This window comes from Narcine bancroftii, chromosome 9 (genome assembly GCF_036971445.1).
Source record: "Narcine bancroftii isolate sNarBan1 chromosome 9, sNarBan1.hap1, whole genome shotgun sequence".
Classification (NCBI taxonomy): domain Eukaryota; kingdom Metazoa; phylum Chordata; class Chondrichthyes; order Torpediniformes; family Narcinidae; genus Narcine; species Narcine bancroftii.
Window position 1 is genome coordinate 83722628 of NC_091477.1, and position 21351 is coordinate 83743978.

At 37.9% G+C, this 21351-nt stretch overlaps 1 protein-coding gene and 1 long non-coding RNA gene across 8 annotated transcripts in view; both read right to left on the reverse strand.

The window, feature by feature from the left end:
• Positions 1-21351, reverse strand: part of clstn2a (calsyntenin 2a) — a 453983-nt gene that overhangs the window by 427486 nt on the left and 5146 nt on the right. The gene's annotated exons all lie outside the window — the stretch shown is intronic.
• LOC138742362 (uncharacterized) overlaps positions 1-21351 on the reverse strand; it is a 55282-nt gene that overhangs the window by 29215 nt on the left and 4716 nt on the right. For 2 of the 4 annotated variants that reach the window (XR_011344108.1, XR_011344107.1), the window contains one exon: positions 14229-14367. The exons of 1 other annotated variant lie outside the window; for it this stretch is intronic. This is a non-coding gene — a long non-coding RNA (uncharacterized lncRNA). The remainder of the gene's footprint in view (positions 1-14228; positions 14368-21351) is intronic. One more of the 4 variants, XR_011344109.1, reaches the window with a different exon arrangement.

A 21351-nucleotide genomic window follows, 5' to 3' on the forward strand; every position in this document is an offset into this window, starting at 1 on the left:
ATTAAATAAATGAATTACTCCAAATTTTCTCAAAAATTAATGTGTAACAACATTGACTGCATTGAAAATGGAGAAACAAAAGCTCACAAAACATCAGGGAAAATATGAATGTCGAAAGTTATTTGATACAATTTTTCTGTCAATCAGCAATTAATGAAAGGACGCAGGGTATTTTTATACCATTTGACAAAGCACTTAATACAAGGGCAGGGAGATTTTAGTAGAATTTAGTGCACTTCTGGACTAGGTAAACCTAGCTCTGGTCATGGACACGACAAGATATGATTGCACTTGAGGTGTACAGTGAAGAGTTACAAAGACGCTGCCGAGACTAGGTATAAAATTAGATGGAGTGGATAGTTTTCTGTGGAAGACAAGTGATATGGAGATTAGCTTGTAAGATTATGAAGGGCCAAGTCAGAGCTTTCTAGTTCTTCTTCAATAATCAGGTGAGCTTGCATTTAATTCAGTGAAACGAATAGAAAGGAAATAAGATTTTTTTCCCCTTGGAGGGTGGAACTCACTGGGCAATTGAGGTGAAAAGGGGATAGTATGAAGTAACATAAATGTACATTGGAACTAGGTGGCATGGTTAATGAGGTGGTTAGCACAACACTGTTGCAGCATCAGCAATCAGGACCGGAGTTCGAAGCCCATGCTATCTCTAAGGAGTTTGTAGGTTCTCCCCGTGTTTGTGTCGGTTTTCCCCATGGGGTCCGGTTTCCTCCTGCTGTTCAAAATGTGCTGAGGATTGTAGGTCAATTGAATGTAATTGGGCAGCATGGGCTTGTGGCTGAAAGGATCTGTTATCGTGCCGCATGTCTAAATTATTTTTTTAAAATCTGCTACAATCCAAGGGATGAAATTAGAAATTAGGGTGGTTAGCTTTGTTTTATCTGGCATTAGCACAATGGGTTTCTTCATTAATGTATGTTTCTATGATTATTTTAAATTTGAGGTCCAGCTATTCAAGTTTAAGTTTATTTGTCACAATATACCTTCTACTTCAAACAAGGTTAACTCTAGCATTACATACAACCATGCTTAGACCACAGTTTACAGAGAAAAATGAAAAGGAAGAACAATTAGCACCAAGCTGTCCGATGTGGTGATGTTGGGATATTCATGGTCCCACAAACTTTCACAAGGGCTAAAATAATGATATAAAACCTTGCCCATTTAAACTAAGGCAGGTGACTCAGCTGCCTGTCTAATTCTAGCCATATTCACAAAATTTTTTTTTGAAAATCACAACTCTATAAGTGACAAAAATGAGCTCAAGACACCTCCAAATGTAGATTATCTCTAAAATGAGAACTATGTTTCATGGCTGAAAATGGAAAAAAAGGCAAGAGTGACCACCAGGTGTTTACATGGCGTGATAGAAGTCATGTTAGACAAGCATCCATAAGGTCCTCTCTCCACAGGGGCCCATATGCCCTAGAGGTAAATGCCACAGTGACAGCTGTCTTCTTTGGCTTGGCTTCGCGGACGAAGATTTATGGAGGGGGTAAAAGTCCACGTCAGCTGCAGGCTCCATTGTGGCTGACAAGTCCGATGCGGGACAGGCAGACACGGTTGCAGCAGTTGCAGGGGAAAATTGGTTGGTTGGGGTTGGGTGTTGGGTTTTTCCTCCTTTGTCTTTTGTCAGTGAGGTGGGCTCTGCAGTCTTCTTCAAAGGAGGTTGCTGCCCGCCGAACTGTGAGGCGCCAAGATGCACGGTTTGAGGCGATATCAGCCCACTGGCGGTGGTCAATGTGGCAGGCACCAAGAGATTTCTTTAGGCATTTCTTGTACCTCTTCTTTGGTGCACCTCTGTCACGGTGGCCAGTGGAGAGCTCGCCATATAACACGATCTTGGGAAGGCGATGGTCCTCCATTCTGGAGACGTGACCCACCCAGCGCAGCTGGATCTTCAGCAGCGTGGACTCGATGCTGTCGGCCTCTGATAAACAGCTGATAACCTTGGATAGCTTATTGAAGACAGGCAATGGGAGAGTCTTAACAACATTGAGTGTGCTGACTGGCTGCATCACACTCTGGAAAGGAGACACCAATACCCCTGAGCATAAAGCCCTCCAAAAGGTACTGGACACAGGCCAGGGCATTACAGGCAAATCCCTCCCCACTATCAATAACATCTACAGGGGAATGCTGCCATCGGAGAGAAGCTGCAATCATCAAGGATCCACACCACCTCGCACAAACTTTGTTCTCGCTGCTGCCATCAAGAAGAGGTATAAATGCCACAAGACTCATACCACCAGGTTCAGGAACAGCTGCTACTCCTCAACAACAAACTCAGTCAGGGACTCATACAAGGACTCTTACTTGTGCACTTTATTGATTCCTTTTATTCTCTCTGTATTGCAGTTTATATTCATTATCTATTCATAGTACTTTATTTGTTTACATGTATAGGCTGTGTTCATTTTTTTTCACTACCAAAAAGTGGTAATTCTGCATCGTCTGCAAAAAACAAATCTCAGGGTTGTACGTGATGTCATGTATGTACTCTGACAATAAATCTGAAATCATTATTGGTTTGATTGCCAGAAAGCAGAAGCAAAATATACAGTTCCAACCTTACATCGGGCTTTGTGCTGAACTGAAAGCAGTTATTAATGTTTTTTAAAAAAAACACAGCCGCTGCATTCCAGGAAGATATTTCAATTTTCCAGGAATGCGTGCTGTGTAAAAATCTTGGAACGGGAATGAGTGTGCCATCCTATTCCAATATTTTACCTCCTACACCCTTGTCAATTTCCTGGAACACCTGCAGTCTAAAGTGAACTGCAGGTATTCTGTGAACAACAGGCTAATGAATAGGATGATGCCGCAGTGGCATTGCAAGTCCCACCTCTTTGCTTACTGCTGTCAAAACTCACATAAAGAAAGGGAGATTTGGAGTTTTGGTTGTTCGTGTGTGAACGACCAATGCCGAGATGACAGACATCATTCAAACTGGTAAAAAATCACTCAAAACCTATCTAAAAAACATAATTGGAACAGAAAGGTATTTTCATCACAACACATGTTGACCAAGCCATTGAGCATCACCTGCTGAGCAGTTTTTTAGCTTCTTCAATTGCATCATCAGAACTTGCCCAAAGCCTGAGTTGATGATCTAATGAATCCCATCCAAGTTCAGACCATCATGCTTGCAGCAAAGTATTCTGGATTCAAGTGTGATACCCTTAATATGATATAGTCAGACACCCTGTACCAATCAGCAAGTAACAAATCCTGGTTTAAACATTTGTTCTTGATAACAATTACAACTAAATCCTTGTGGCACAGACATCTCAAGTCTTCTTCATAATTTGCTGCTATACCCTGTTCCCAGGTCTAGGGATAGAAGTTGATGGTCACATGACCTTTCATCAACTCTAGCCTCATGCTAAGACAAATATCTGTCAATACCCTATGGGGACACCAAATCCCTTCAACATAAGTGGACACAGCCCAGGACATCACAGGCAAAACCCTCCCAACCATCGAGAACACCGTTGTCAGAGAGCAGCAGCAATCATCAAGGATGCACACCACTCAGCACACAGTCACTTCTCTCTGTATCATCAGGAAGGAGATAGAAGTGCCACAAAACTCACAGCACCAGGTTCAGGAACAGCTGCTACCCCTCCACCATTTGCCTCATCAACTACAACCTCAATCAGGGACTCATTTAAGGACTCTTACTTTTGCACTTTGATTTTTTTTTTAATTCTCTCCGTATTGCACAGTCAGGTTGTTTACATTTGTCATCTGTTTACAGTTCTTTATTTATTTACATGTGTACATTTTTTTTCTTGCACTACCAAAAAATGGTAATTCTACCTCACCTGCAGGAAAAAAAAATCTCATGGTTGCATATGATGTCATGTACACTTTTAAAAAAAAATTTTAAATTTTTCAAGTCATACATGCATTCATATTCAAAGTTCATATACAGTATATTAATATATAATCATATTACATGATGGATTTTAAAACCCAAATCTAATCTACCCTCCCCCTCTCTCCCCAAATAAAAAAGATTTTAAAATCCCAAGAAGAAATTGAAAAAGAACACAGAGAAAAATAGAAAGATATGTCTTAGAAGTTATGTAGGCGCTCTGAAAATAAATCTGAAATCTGAGAAGCAAAGTTTCTTAAAATAGCATTGTTCACCGAGAGATGTATAGGAAAATTACCCCTTTGATAGAGAGGACCCTTGCTGAGGGCCCTTTCCTATTCAGTCCTTTTCTAATTGGTTGCCAATCATAGCCATTCCTCATCTTTCCTATCATCATGCACTCTAAGGAATGATTTACACATCTAAAAGTGGACATTCCTGGCTTAAGCTTAAAATTGGGATGCACTCACACAACTTCAGATGGCAATACACAAACTAATCCCCAATAAACCCTCAAAAAAAAGTTGATCAGAATTGTGGATGCAGGGGAGGAGGTGGAGGAGGATGTGATGGGGGGCAGGGGGGGGGGGAGAAAGAGGGTGGGGTTAGGTTTCCTGCTCCATCCAGGTTTACAGTATGGCCCACCTTGGCTATTCTGACATTAACACAACACTGTGCACTGATTAATATCTTGATTAGTCCATTATATAGCATATGCCGACAAGGCAGAGACATTGCAGTTACACCTCATGTTTGTATGTGGTCAACACAGCAGATAACTTAAAGCCAAACAACATCTTTAGAAACAAGATACAGTAAAAACTTTGGAAATTCTAATACATTGGATCTGGTTCACCATGCTCCTTTTCCAATCACTGGGTTCACTGGAAAATATAGTTTAATACTTTGTACTATCTAACAAAAGGAAAGTTTGGATGGCATGGTGCTTCTCCCTCATAGCTCCAGTGACCACAGTTTAATTCTAACCTTTGGTAGAATTCTGGTGTTTGTATCTACTTCCTTTGATTACATTTGTTTTTGAGTACTCTGGTCTGCTCACACATCCCCAAAGATGGGCAAGCCAGTAGGTTAATTAGTCTTTTAAAATTGCCCCATAATGTGCAAATGATGGGTAAACACCTTTTTTTTTTGGGGGGGGGAGCTGATGGGAACATGGAGAAAATAAAATGAATTAAATTGGATTAATGCAAAATGGGTTTTGACCATTTGAACTCAATGGCCAAAATTTTTTTAATAATTGTGTTGCTTTTGTTGGTAATTCCAAAGGTACATGGGGTATCATAATCAAAAATATTATCAAAAAGTCCAGAGAATCTTCAGTCTGGTACCAATGTCTTGAGAATGCCAGTTTCCCTGTAACAGATGCTGCAGAGCCAAATATTTGTGCTGCAAAAAGAAATGCTAATTTAATCATAAAACTTAACAATAGCATGAGGAAGAAACATAAATGGCCATATTCCAATATTTGGCATTATATTTTGATACACTAGTTTCAATTATTTAATGTTTGTACAATACAACTTTCAATGCCAATCGTCACCTGTGTAACCCAAGGTTGGCAGGGTGTAAGAGGAGCTTTCTCTGCTCAGTAATGAACACTGGCTACATTTTCTTTAGGTATTCAGACATGCATATGGATTAACAAATAGTTGGAAGGTTATTTATGGAGTGAAATATGAAAGCCTGCAGATGCTGTGATTGTAGTAAAAACATAGAAATGCTGAAGGAACCCAGCAGGTTTCACAAAGGAGGTAAAGATACAGCTTGAAGAAGGGCTCAGTCCCGACACTGGTTATGCAGGTATATCCTTACCTCCCATTGACACTGTGAGACCTGCCGAGTTCCTGTACTTGATGGTTAACTATGCTGAGTATTGCATGTTTCATTGGAGAAAAAAATAATATTCACTTCACAATTACAGCACAAAGTTGTTGTCTGCTGTCCAGTGAAAAATAATTGGCTGCTGACAACAGAAATTGAGAAGTTGTGTCAAAATGGGCTTGCTTTTTCCTGTTTCCAGGGCACAATGTTCAAAGCTGTTTTCATTTGGGCCCTTTAAGAGATCATGCAATCATAAATCCTGCAATCAAATTAGTCTAAAGGGTCATGCCACCATAAGTAAACATCATTTCTGCTGCCAGTGATACCTGGTGTTCAATTAACAAACACCACCATATCAGTATTCTCAAATATGCAATTCAAAATATTACAGACTTCCATCAAGACAAAATAACGAATATCCTTTTCAAAGAATTCCAGTGCTCAGTTATTAAAAAAATCAAAGCCAACCTTTGTGAATTCATGATTTCATAATTTTGCACTAATCATTCCTTTGTTCCATTTCTTTAAATTCTATTTCCATTTCTAGGTTTTGATTAAATTCAGGGAGATGCAACAGAACATTTCTTTGTTGATGAGTTGCACAGAAACGGAACATTATTGGTATTTTTCCTTATCTTATTTACTAAACTATGTCAAGTTGAAGTGCCTTGAACACAGTCTGCTCACTGATAAGAAGTTAAATGTCACAATGTTTTAATTATAAAATCAATATATGCTCAAATCAGACATAAAGCATTAAATAGATGCAGATCTCAAATTTCAATGTCCAAGCCTTCATGTTATTTTCAAAAATAAATCCATAATCTATCCTTATTTTTAACCTACACATTAATACTCAGAGCAAATATGATCTCTCTCTCTCTCACACACACACACACACACACACACACACAGTATGGACCCAGAGATAATTTATAATTAAAAATAATATTGGTTGGTGAGTTCAAGGTTATTCTCTATTTTAATCAGTTAATGCATGCAACAAAATGGAATCAGAGATATTAAGAATTAAGTTGATTTGGTAACATTTTCACAACCAAATCAAATAATGAAATGATCTAATTGCTGTTAAAATTACAATAGTCGATCAGAACTCCCAGTACACCTGATATCATGAACATTGTGTAAGATAATTCCAAACTTCAATAGTCTTCACAGCTAGATTCATTCCATAAGATTTAATGTCAGAGATAAACAGAATGAAAACAGAATCTTTGGCTCAACCCATCTGTGCCAGTCAGGGTGTCTTTCTGAGCTTATCCTATTTTCACACACATGGTTCACATCTGTCTGAACCTTTCCATCCATGTACTTGTCCCAATATCTTTTAAACAATCTAACTGTACCCTCCGTGTGGAAAAAAACTCATCTCTCCTGCTCATTTTAATTTTTTCTCCTTTCCCCTCAAACCAAGCCTTCTAGTTTTAGATTCTTCGACCCAGGGAAAAACTGAAAATCCAGCTTATCCATGATCTTCACAATTTTAGTCACCCCTTGGCCTCCACTGCCCCTGAGAAAACAGCCCAAGTCTCTCCAGTCTCTCCTTATAACCCAAGCCCACTAGTTCTGTATCCTTGTGATATTTTCTTCATCCTCTCCCCACATTCCACTGATAATATGGCAACCAGAACTGCATACAATATTCCAAGCACAGACTCATCAATATATTGTACAATTATAACACCCTAACTCTTATTCTCAATTACCACTCTGATGAAAAGCAAGCATGCCAAAATCCTTCTTCACCACCTTGTGCACCTGTGTCAGCTTTTTCCAGGTACTATGTTCTTGTACTCTCTCTATCCAACAGCACTTCCCAGTGCACTGACATTCACTATGTCCTGCCCTGCTTTATTTTCCCAAAATGCATCAATATGCAATCGCCCAAGTTAAAATTCATCTGCTATTCCTTGCAGAAGGTCTCAGGTCCAAAATGTTGGTCAGACATCTTTGCCTCGTCTTGCCACTGCGTGACCTGCTGAGTTCACCTAGCATTTTTTTTTTTTTTTTTTTGTTTTTACTACAATCACAGCGTCAGCAGATTTTCATATTTCTGGCCATTCCTTTGACCCACTTTTTCAGTTGAACTTAATCCTGCTACAAGCCTTCTTCACTTTCCACTGCTCTATTATCACAGAACCTTTAGGAAATCTCACCCAATGTACACTTCTGAGTACATTGCAGACCTTAAACTATCTATTTAAACTCAAGAATAAAGAGATTATAGGCTCATTACTCCATGACACAAGACCAAAAATGAAGGCAGAGGGTACCTCCTCTGGAGGTCCTAAAAAGTCTGCAAAGGAAACCAAGCAGATTACTTCTTGGGCATGATGAATGAACAAATGATATTTTCCATTTTGGTATGAGTATCATCTAAAGATTGGTGGTGAAGGTGGTGTCAAAAGAAAACCAGAAAAGGGTTATGCGTGTATAGAAAACAATTAGGAAGGTAAATGAAATGGCAACTTTTATTGCAAGGAGGCTGAAGGATGAAACACAAAATAGGAAAGAAATCAGTCAACGATAGACAGCATTGTTGGGACCGGAAATGGATCCCTGTTTCAGCCTTGGTCACTTTATTTAAAGAAGGAAGATGCAGTTGCCCTGGAAACAACAAGGAAATACGACCAGATTTATTCCTGAGATTAAATGGTTGCCTCAAGAGGAAACAGGGTCAGTATGGCCTCTATTCTCTAGAAATCAACAGAATGCAGAATTGTTTTATTGACTTATATATTAAAAAAAATCTGGAGAGGGCTTGAGAGACAATATGCATGAAGAATATTTTCCAATAGGTTTGCTTGAACTAGGAGACAGAGATGAGGAGGACATCTTTCTCTTAGAATGTTATGAATCTTTGGAATCGTCTCCTCTAGGGAGTGGCAAAGGCCGAGTCATTACATTTAAGGCAGAGATTGATAAGAATTTGGACAATGGGAGAATGGATAGTTATAGTAATCATTCAGAACAACAGTGAAGCCAACAGCCAGACCATATATTAAATTGTGAAGCAGACAATGGGTAATATTGTCTATGGTCCGTTCTAATTCCCATCATCAATTTCATTGCAATGCAGCATATTATCAAACTTCAAGGAATTTAAGAACACCAAATAACTCTTTAATTAGCAAAATATTAAATATTTCTAAATATATTTTCAAGAATTCAGGAAGCAAATATTCAAGGGAATAAGAGCAAAGTTTCTAATGGAGGGTCATGTCCGAAATGATGAACCTTTCTGAATGAAGAGATATCCATTTAGGTACAATGCAATTTTTTTTTCCTTACCTAAAGGATTGTGAATCTTTAAATTTTGAGTGGGCTGAGAATGCCCACTTGTTTCATACATTCAAGGTCGAAGTCAACAAATTCTTGGTCAATAAGGAATGAAGATATGTGGGAAAAGTGAAAATCACCCACAATTATTTGCAATGACAAAACAGACTTGAAAGGGTTGTAAGGACTCCCCTCCTTTATAAACGGACTCCTTCAAAGAATTAGAGAGAACATTTTTCTGTCCTGTCACAAAAGTGTTGTGTTGAATCTTAGGGAATGTTTATCTTAGACAATGGCCATTATTGTTCACAGCCAGAAAGATTATCCACAGTCTGCCTAACATACTCTTGGTTTACAGATGATTTTCTTTACTGGCAAGACTGTTGAAATATTAAACAAAACTCTCTTGTGATTGAGAAGATTGCCCAGTTCTTGTAATTAACTGTGAAGGTAAACAGTAATTCTCACATTAACTTTCCTTCACTCATTTATTGCCATTCAGCTGTCTCTTTTCAATATGGCAGTTAGTTTTCTCCATTGGAAATGTTTATCTGCAAATCAACAAGAGCAGCCAAAATGATCTTGAGAAGAGTATGGTTCAACCATTGATAAAACTGATGTGGATGAACATGCTGTCTCCAGAATGAAATTAGTTAATCTGGGGAGGAGATTGGACACTGCATCAAATGAACTCAAAATATAGCATCCTTGTTATAATGCCAGAAAATGAATGTCTACTTGGCATATCATACTCTATGAAAACCTAAATGAAAATTTAGGTTTAAGGAATTTGTTAAGTAAAGTAAAAGGTACTTTCCTTGGTTTGTACCCCTTGAAGACAATGTTGTTAAAATAGCTAACATTGCAGAAATAATATACAGTGCCCTCTGTAAGTTTGGAACAAAGTAACTTTTCTTTTCCTTTATTTGCACTTGTGCTCCATAGTTTTAAATTTGTAATCAAACAATTCATGTGATTAAAATGCACATTCCAGAGTTTATTCAAGGTTATTTGCATGAATTTTGGTTTGACTAGGTAGAAATTCAGCACTTTGTTGACATAGTCCCCTCACTTCAGGACACCAAGCAGGCATGGGTAGCAAGGGGTTAGCACAATGCTGTTACAGCGCCAGTGATCGGAACCAGGGTTCAATTCCCTTGCTGTCAGAAAGGAGTTGGTACGTTCTCCCTGTGTCTGTGTGGTTTTCCTCTGGGTGCTCCGGTTTCCTCCTGCCATTCAAAATGTACCAGGGATTGTAGGTTAATTGGGCAGCAAGGGCTCGTGGGCTGAAATGGTCTATTACCGTGCTGTATATCAAGGAAAAAATAATAATATTTGGGACACAGCAATGATATGAATATTAAAGTAGCCATGTTTAGTACTTTGTTGCATAACCCTTGCATGTAATGGCTGCTTAAACTCTGTCATTCATCGAGATCACCAGGTGCCGAGTATCTTCTCTGGTGATATTCTGCCAGGTCTCTACAGTAGCCATCTGCAGCTCCTGTCTGTTTTGGGGGATTGTTCCCTTAAGTTTTCTCTTCAGCATATGGAAGGCATGCTCAATTGGATTTAGATCAGTTGATTAATCAGTAATTCAGATATCTTCCAGTTTTTAGCTTTGAAAAACTCCTTTATTGCTTTAGCAGCAAGTTTGGGATCATTGTCTTGCTGAAGGATGAAACAGTGTTCAATGAACCTGGAGGCATTTGTTCGAACTTGAGCAGATGTCTCTATCATCTACACCTCAGAATTCAGTTTGTTGTTGCCATCAGCAGTTACATTATGAAGATGTGTGCCAGTACCTGCGGCAACTGTACATGCCCAGGGCACAAGACCCCCACCACCATGGTTCACAGATGAGATGGTAAGCTTTGGTTCTTGGGCAGATCCTTTTCACCGCCACACTTTGCTCGCCATCACTCTGTTACAGGTTAATCTTGGTCTCATCTGTCCATAAGACCTATTTCTAGAATTCCGCAGGCTCTTTTTACTACTTCTTGGTTAGCTGTAATCTAACCACCCTGTTACTGTGGCTAACTAGTGGTATGGCTTTTGTAGTGTTGCTTTTGTATTTCTGTTCATGAGGTTTTCTGCAGACAGTAGTCATTAACACATCCACACCAGCCTCCTGAAGAGTGTTTCTGATCAGTCAGACAAGATGTTTTGGGGATTTTTCTTCATTATGATGAGAATTCTTCTGTCATCAGTAGTGGAGATCTTTGGCCAACCATCCCTTTGTGATTACTGAGCTCATCACTACGCTCTTTCTTCTTTATAATTTTCCAAACTCTTGATTTTGGTAATCCTAACATTTGGGTGAGGACTTTTACGGATTTGTTCTTGTTTTTTTTTTCAGCCAATAATGGCTTCTTCAAACCAAAGTGTATACAAATAACCTTGAATAAAATATGGACTGTGCACTTTAATCACATGTGAATTAATTATTACAAATTTAAAACTGTGAAGCACAGGAACAAGGAAAAAAGTGTCTGTCCTAAACATTATTTAGGGCACTGTATTTTCATACAATGGTTAAAAAGGAAGAGGATAGTTCACTCCTAATTCACTGTTGCCGAGAACAAAATTAACACCTTTGAATATGTTTGCAGGCCAGGATCTGGGTTCGGGTTGCTGATTGTTTGAATTGAACTGAAGCTTTGTGCTCGTTGCAGGAGTGCGGGAGAACATTCTGTGACTCGGCTCTCTTTGGCTTCCCTTTCTCTGCCTGTTGGGGGCATTGGGCAATGCAAATACTGCTGGCAAATCTTTGGCTGGCTAAAGGCAATTTTGTGTAATATTACATTACAATCTGATCTTATCTAAATTGAAACTCTAAAAATGTTCAAACGTTTGTCAGATATCTGGTTAGTTGCAATGGAATATCTTTAAATAATTTGAACAGATGCTCGACCAAATGATAACAAACTCAATGTATACGTGCCAATATTATACATGGCTTGGTCTCCTGTCCTGCCATCCAGATGGTTAGAATGAACAATGATTCAGTGAGATTCTAAATTGGTAAAACTCAGTTACACCAGCTATAATTTAATAATAGCAGACCAGTCACATCCATTGTCAAGAGCAAACATCGGGAGGTCATATTTGACATCTGTTTAAAATTAAGTATGGATTCTAGATGATTAATTATCTACCTCAAAAAAAATCACATACTGAATTAATTGCATTGAGTGCTCAATTAGTTGAATTCGTTTTGGTGCAACACTCAAATGGAAATAATTTGAATTATCTATCAGATTGGTGTGGTGTTAAACATTGGCAAAGACAAGGTGTGGACAGTGGAATATTATCATCACAGAAACTCCCATTTTATAGTGTCGATGTATGTGTGTAGATGGGTTACTAAGATTATTACACCTGACAGAATGGGTTTAAATGTTTATTACTGAGAGATACATTCTTTGAATAATTTTAAAGAAAAATGTTACTCAACATTTTCTACCTGAACAAAGTCAGCTAGCAGTGAATTTTGTGTGTTCATTCTAGATATGTTATTAATTCTCTTCTTGATTATTTTCCCATCTTCAAGGTTTACATTGTTACCCTTGGCACCTTGGAAATACTAACATATTTCAAGGCTTCATTGCCAAACAAACAATGACACCATGTACTTCTGTAAAATATTCAGACAGATGATGAAAGTTTATCCAAAAGAGTAGGTTTTAAGGGCCAATTCATTTTTGAAAATCGAGTTAAAGAAACAGAGTGGTTTCGGAATGAATTTTCAATGTTTACTATCTAAAGACTTAAAGCACAGTGATAGAGTAAAGGAAACCAGGAATGTTCAAGAGGCCATAACATTCTCAAATGGCTGTGAAAGGTTACAGTCATAGAAAGCTATGAATTGATTTGAAAACAAAAACAGACTTGTTAAAATCAAACGATTATTTGAACAAATGTAAAATACAAACTGCTGGAACTCAGAGGAGGTTAAAAATACTCAAATGTAGAAAATGTATTAAGAAATAGAATATTATAAACATTGCTTTGAATGCAGCAACTCATCATACACTATTGGGTGTCAGCAGTGAAATTGTTACTGATTCGCTTGTCAGATCTGGTCAGATGGAAAACGACATTGATTTTAAGTGAAGTCTGAACACATTTTGTATTGACACAATGGAACAATGCAGAAAATAAAATAGAAATGAGGAAAGGTTGTTCAGGTACTAAGGTTTCCAAAAGCAATTTAAATGTCCAGAATGGTTCTGAAGCAACATATTTCCAATTTTTAAAAAAATATTTTTTCATTCACATGTTTTGCAATCATTGCGGGTCTCAGGATTGCAATAAAACTAATTTTTCATTCGATTAAAATAGCATTTTCAAACAGGTAATTCTCTCTGCTATTTTTCATTGAAAAGAAGGGACATGAATTCAGACTGCCAACCTTATCATTGTTTGAGATTAAGATAGTTTGGTAATGAAATTCTACTTCTACAGTACTGACAAATGATGTTAACATGTCTTCAGGATGACCAAATCATAGCCAACAGTTCACTCATGCTGACAGTTGATGCTCCTCACTTGATCAAGTTACTACAATTCTTAATTACAACAATGGGAAAATATCTCATTTCAGATTGAATCCAGAAAAAATAATGCCGAATTGTTAGTTGGATTAAAATGTCAATCAAAATTTGAAGTAAAAATAGAATGTGTTAGAAACACCCAACGATAGGCAGAATCCAAGAAGACTGAAACAGGTTATATACCAGGATTCTAACCTTCAAACTGTTCGAGTGAATTTATCAACCCAAAGTGTTAACTCTTGACTCCTGAGTATTTCTAGGATTTTCCATTTTTATTTTTGTAACATGGTAGATATTTTCAAAATACAGGTACATGAAAAGCATTATATCATTGGGTCATAAAGTACGAACATAGATTCAGAGAATATTAAGGTAGAAAAATTCTGAAGAAAGCTGATATGTTGAGACTCAAAGGAAAAAAAGGTCAAGAAAATATAAGATAACCTATATGGCATTAGATACAGTTATGATACCGTGCCATATTGTCTGCCTTTTAGAGGGATTATCAACTGCTGTGGGTTCAAAAGCTCACATGATGCTTGCCACAGGACACAAAAGGATTTTCACCATATTAGAAGCAACATTTATCTGACAGATAGCACAAGAAACAGATCATGTGATTTTTATGTTGCTACCTGTGAGATCAAGCTTATTGAAGATGACTGCCTTGCTTCACTTGATTGGACGTCAAAAGGTACTTCATTGAGTGCAAGGCACTTTGGGAGACCAGAAGGATGTGCAGGTCCACACACTCGCTCTCAGAATATTATTCTACTGCCCATTAAAGAGAGAGACATTGTGAATGCAACAGTTTAAAATTAATAAAAGTACATTTCGATATTTATGAGTTGTTCAAATAGTTTTGGTTATGTAGCAGTGGTCATGATTTAAGCTATCAGAAATAGATATCAAAATATAATTTAAACAATTTTCAGTTGAAGTCACAACGATGGGTGCGCCAACACCTCCACACTATAATCCTATGCTCATGGAAAGCACAATTAAAACAGCAATGAACTATAAAGACAGCATATTTCAGATGATACTTTCACAAATAAATAGACCAGTCTTATTTTCAATGGATACTACTGTCTCCTTCATGTATGAACACTTTCAGCTTCATAGATACTAATTTGCCATTTCAACAGCCCTGTTTTTTTTAATAAAATAATTCCCATTAAATAATAATCAGAGAACTAAATCAAATACGACTTCTGAGATGATTATTCAGGGACATTTAATTACCCACAAAGCAGCATGCTTCAATGAATGAGCAGTAAAGTTATCATTATGTTTTGTAATTGGCTGCTTCTCAATTGCAAATAATGGTTTCAGGTATGAAGAGTATTTCTAGGTCATACAGTTTTTACGATCACCACATGAAACCGTTCCAAAATTTGAACAGCCAAAAGATTGTAATATTCTAACCTATGATATGATAAATTCCAAATCAGAAAAATTGAGACCAGAATCCTGACATTCTGAGACAGAAGGAAAACAACAAAATCCTTCCGACTTTGGATAGGGGAAGTGGAGGGTGAGTCTACTTTTGCACCCTTGGAGATTGAATGAACCCTGAACAAAGAGTACAAGAATTTGGGAACTTGCTCACCACCTTCTAACTGAATTCAGAAGTGACTTTATTCTTGCAAAATTAAGACCCTATACTATTTGTCAGCTTCTGTCACTCTTCTGCAAAAAGCATTGGGAGAGAGTTGAGGAGAAACTGTTTTTCCCTGAGAGAATCTGTGGAATTCTGTGCCCAATGAAGCAGTAGAGACTGAATCATTAAATGTATTTAGACACAGATATATTTTTGCATTGTTGGGGAATGAAGGATTACAGGTAAAAGGCAGCTGGATGGAAGCAAGGCCCTGGCAGGTCAGCCATGATTTTGTTGAATTGTAGAGCAGGACAGACAGATGGCCTGCCTGCTCCTATTTCTTTGGGTGCTGATGTTCAGGTGAAGAGTACCCACCCTTCTCAATGTCAATGTGAGTTTATTCTCATATATATGAGTACAATGCATAGATGCAATGAAATTCTTATTTGCTGCAGCCAAACACCCATGCAAGGTACAGGAACTACAATAGAAACATTTAAATGGCCACAACAGAAAAAGGAATAATGACTAAGTCAAACCTGAGATTCTAGGGATATTCATTACAGGTTCAAGAAATACAAACTTGACTGCAAGAGCTCTATTCCAATCAGTTAACTTCCATGAATTTGGGAGATTCTCACCATTCTTGTTGATTAACCAAGTGTAACACCTTACACAAGAAATGTCATTCAGCAGACCCTGTGATTGGAGTGTAATACACAAAAGTGCTGGAGAAACAGCATCCAGAAGAGGAAGTATAACCAATGTTTTAGGCCTGAGCAAAGAGCAGGCAGCTGTCCGACCACAAAGTTGGGGGAGAAGATGAGGTAGGAAGGATCAGACCAGAGCAAAGCTCAGCCAAAACCAAATGGCCCATTTAAGGCTAGAACTGGCAAGTTGTTTTTTTTCTAACAACCACCAGCTTGATAACCATGCATCACAGAGCTATGATATCCAGTTATACCTTACAGCTCAAAATCTTAGAGTACATCCAGGTTCCATTGAGAGACACAATTAATTTTCTACACAGAATACAGTCCACTGGAGAATTATGGTGTAAAGTAAAATTAATATATCACTTTTCCATTGATTTTTGTCTGTTTTCTAAAAACTTAACTTGAATCAGCATTTTGAACTGGGAATATATTCTTATTTGTTATTTTTATTATTGCTTACATAGTTCGATGTTGCTTCTGCCTTCTGTTGGCATGGATAAAGTCATCTTGGTGATAGTTTGTGGTGTTGGTGATGCATTGCAGGTTCTTCCAATTATAGCAGAGATTACACCCAATGTAAATGGCATTGCAATTGTTAGTCTCTTTTATCAGTTCTGAAACAGGCTGAAATTGATTATTTTTACTTTCATCTGTTGACTCCCCTTAGACATGATGATCTTAGGGTATCAACTTGATCAGTAACCTGGTTCCAGGTTTTCAAAAGTGGAACCTGTGCATGCTAATATTGCCCTCTCAACTACTCTAGCATGGTTGTATGGTTTTTTGAATTACAGTTGTAACCTGACTTCTGTTTATTTCTGCATCAGATTGTTATTGTCTTATTTCCTCTTCATCCTGTGCAAGATAGATTAGCTTAGAAACATTGTCTTGTATTGTAATTCTGCATTCACTAGCTCAGCTGGTGCAATTATAATGTAAAGTTTGGATCTTCCTTCATCTCTCCCAATTGGACAAAATCCTCTAAATATCTGCCATACAAAACCACATTCTCTCAGACGTTATAGGGATAAGGTTAAAGAGGTGAATCAACATCCCGCTCCCCAATATGTCCACAAAGTGATATTTAAAACTCTCAAAACATTCAACTGAACATTCTGTGTGGATTTGCAATAGGTATATTTTGCTTGTTAGTAGTGACACATCTCAATTATCAGGCTGCCTTCAATTTTCAATGTTTTCACCTCAATACCCTGGTTTAGTTAGCATATTGAACCTTATCTTTGTCCAGGAAACTTCCTCTGGGATAACCTGATGCTCTGCACTCCCATACCCAGTATTAGCTCAAGGCTTATGCTAGTAGATTTATTTTACAGAGGACTTAATTTCTCTTGGAGCTGTCACATCCACTCACTCCATGAAGATACATCATTCCAATATCCAGCATGTCCTCTAGCTCTCAATCATCTTAAAGGAATCTTGGTTCTGATTTATTTATTTTCATTTATCTTTTTACTCTACCTTTGGGCATTTCCTCAGTGCATCTGAAATTTTGATTTCCATATCTTGTCCCATTGTTTGAGCTTGCCACATAATCTGCAGTTTGATCTATATGCAGGAGAGCTTTGTCAGTGAACTTGTGATTGCTAGCAGATACTGTGTAATATTCTTTCAGTCAGGTTTTTATTCTGTTGTCTTTTTTTTAATTTACTAACTGCATCAAACCTGATTCCAGTTTGGCTGTGTTAGTAGTCAATTGTCTTAATATTCTCCCTGTGGCTTCATGTGCTCTGGGTTTATCTAGGGCTGTGATACAGTAAATTCCTTCCTGATAAAGTGTTTCTGCCTATTTGGATATGCTGAATCCCATCACCACCACCCCCTGCCACCTCCCCACCTCCTCCAAAGTAGTTTGGTTCCTGAATCTTTCATCCATTTCTTTATCTATATATAATATATGTGTGTGTGTGTGTGTGTGTGTGTGTGTGTGTGTGTGTGTGTGTGTGTGTGTGTGTGTGTGTGTGTGTGTGTGTGTGTGTGTATATATATATATATTTATATTTATATAAATTAAGGGTTATGAAATGAAAGCAGGTAATTGGAGCAGAGTCCACAGTTAATATCAACATGAACATTAAATGGCGGAGCAGGTTTGACAGGCCATTTTCTTGTGTCTTATGCTCCCTCTTATTTTTGCAGAAACGGAAAACATTTTTTTTGCCTCCAATAAAGCCAGATAGCTATCATCCTCTTAATTACAGTTCCTTTCAGAAAACCATTGAATAATTGCCTACCATGCAGTGATCAGAGACATCTTTCAGACTCTCCATAAATGTGTCTCCACTAACTTGTGATTACAAGAGACTGCAGATGCTAGAAGCTGGAGAAAACCTATTGAATATTGAAAGGGATGGAAAAAGCGACTGTGGTGGGAGTTCAGAACCAGACAGGACAGATTCCAAATAAAAGAACATCCCTTTTGAACAGAAGACAATTTTTTTTCAGCCTGATGGTACAGGATATGTGGAATGCATTGTCACAGGCAGCTGTGGAGGCCAAATCATTGGGTAGATTTAAAGCAGAGGGGCATGGTTTCTTGATTAGTAAGGGCATCAAAGGTTACGGGGAAAAGGTATGAGAATAGGGGTGAAAGGAAGAATGCCATAATTTGAATGGCAGAGCAGACTCAAATGGTCCAAATGGCCGAATTCTGCTCCAATCTCTCACCTTAAAACTATGCTTTTAGCTCTGGAATAATCTACCGGGGAAAAAAAAGATGAGCAATAATTTTATCCACTCCCCTCATGATTTAATATTCCACTACAAGGTCACACTTTAGCCTCTTACATTCCAGGACACAAATCCCATTCTATCCAGCCTCTCCCTCTCTCAACTCCCAGCATTATCCTGGTTGTTTCGCCCAAAGTATGGTGTCTGTGGAAAACAGTAGCCAATCTGATTACCATATATACTCATGTAATCGTTAAATTTTTTACATCACATTTTTGGGCAAAAAAAAGAGGGGTTCAGCTTTAAAAAAAAACAACGGGTCTAACTTTTGACCTCGTAAGTACCTTGTTCAAGGTAAGGGCATTGTTCAAGGCATCAGGGATGTGGGTGACCGGGACTGGGTGGTAAATCTGTGGCTGGGGCATCGTGAGCTTGGATGGGTGGGTAGCTGGGGCTAAAAATTACACGGTATTAATGATTACACAAATATATATAGTAAAAATGATCCTTATATATTATGATTCTATTTAATTAGCATCTTGATTAATAAATTATATAATCAATAACATGAAATTAAGCTCAAAATAAATAATCAATTATTAATAAGATGCCCTTAATTTTGTTTTCATCTTCATAGCTTGTTTTTTTTTAAATTTAAAATAACTTATCTTATGCTTTGAGAGAATATCGAAGAAACAAACTTTTCCCAACGGTTTGACAGAGACAAGTTGAGAAATGCAAAGCCTGGGCTTGGAGAATTCAATAAAAATTCATTGTATGAACAACAATGGATACATGACCAGCAGTTGTTGGAAAAAATGTGGGGGACTGGTCAAAAGGTGTACAGTGCACCCTTTAAATCTTTGGCAGTTATCCAATTGCCCACCATAAAGAACATCCATCAGGAATGCTGTCTGGACAGGGCAAAGAGCATCATCAAGGAAGCATCTCACCCCAACTACAGGAGCCTTCGCTTTCAAACCTGCAGGCTCAATAAGAGCTTTCTTTCCTCGAGGCTGTGACCCTACTGAACCTTAAATCGTAGCATTGAGTGGTACTGCACTCACATTGTACTGTCAGTACTTTTAGAATTGTTTGCTTGCTGAATGCACTTAGTTTTCTTTGCACATCATTATTTGTATAGAGCACTATTTTTTTTACTTCTGCTTAGATGCTAAATGAACTTCATTCGCTTTGTATTTTACTTGGCACAATGACAATAAAGTTGAATCTAAAAAAAAATAACTATTACCACACTTGTTCACAAAGTTGGTATCCTTTCACATGTTGCCATATATTAAAAATAAAATCAATACCATGCAAGGGTTAACGATTGTCAATCGTTTATAAAAGTAAGAAGGCATGCAACATTTGCATGGACTGGAAAAATAGCAATGAGATTCCAATGATCAGGTAAATGTGTTAGTATGGCTAGATCACAACCCTCTGGATTAGTTTTTCCGTCATTTCTGCAAAGTACAAGCGCTTCTGTTATCATTTGAATAGGCCAAGCTGAACATAATGGATTCCCAAGAGCCTAGTTGCTGAACCTGGACGTCTTGCTGATTTTGTGGCCTCTGCAAAGGAACTTCAGGCCATGACATTTCCATGACCTCCACAGGGGAGCTTTATAGTGCATCACAGTATTTACTGAACAGATGTTCCTTGCTCTGCGTAATAGTCTCTATAATTTGTTCTCATAATTAAAACTATTTTATGATGTAATCATTGTAATTGAATAGTAAATATTTAATATTATACTGCACTGCAGCAAAATTCACTGGGTGGAGAGGAGGAAGCTTCAAAGTGGTGGCGTTTCAGAGTTTTAAGTTAAATGACACTGATCAGAGGTAACTAAGCTCATTCATATTCTGTCGATGACTCACTGTATAGTAAGATTGAGATGATCCAGTTTTCTGATCTGATTAACATGGGAATTACCTTCTCACAATTTCCCCAGTCACTAAAGTACAAATATGATCTCAAAGTGCCTGCTTTCCACCTGCCTCCATCTGGCAGGTTTACAGCAGAAGGACAAGGAAGACTAAGGCACCAATATATACTTTAAACACTTGGGATCAGAATACAGTTCATATTCCATTAAAGGCACCCGGCATCAACATTATTTACTGGCAATAGTCAACTGCTTAATTTAACCTTTCGAAGAAAATGCTGAATCACCTTATCTACTTTCATATCAGGTTTGAATCCATTCCTCAGGATTTATTTAATCTGGTAGATATGAAAGTCAGAACTTTTGGGTCAATAAGCATTATTCAAACTTGTATGGATCTCCATAAATTGCTCATTTTAAAACAAGAGTATTGCTAGTCCTAGAGTAAAAATAAAGAATGCTTGTCCACATAATAGAAGACCCTGATGATCATTTTGTATAAAGTAGATACTTCTTCTGGGGCAGTTCATTGGGATTGAAGAGGACATTCCCCCACTCCAGTTTCAGGTTTCTGACAGGTTTAATAAGGTGGATACAAAGGCTGCAGACACATACAATAAGGATGCACAAGTGAGCAAGTGCATGTGTACTTCCATCTCCTTCCTCTATTTATGCTAAGCTTTCTGTTCTTAATACCTTCCTGAACACAAATTAAGGCCACCCATAAATTGGAGGAGCAACACCTAGTATTCCATCTGGGTGCTTTCCAACCGGATGCCATTAACATCAACTTCTTTGGTTTCTGCTAGCCCACTCCATGTTCTCCCTCTCTTTCCTATCTTTCCTGCACCCCCTTC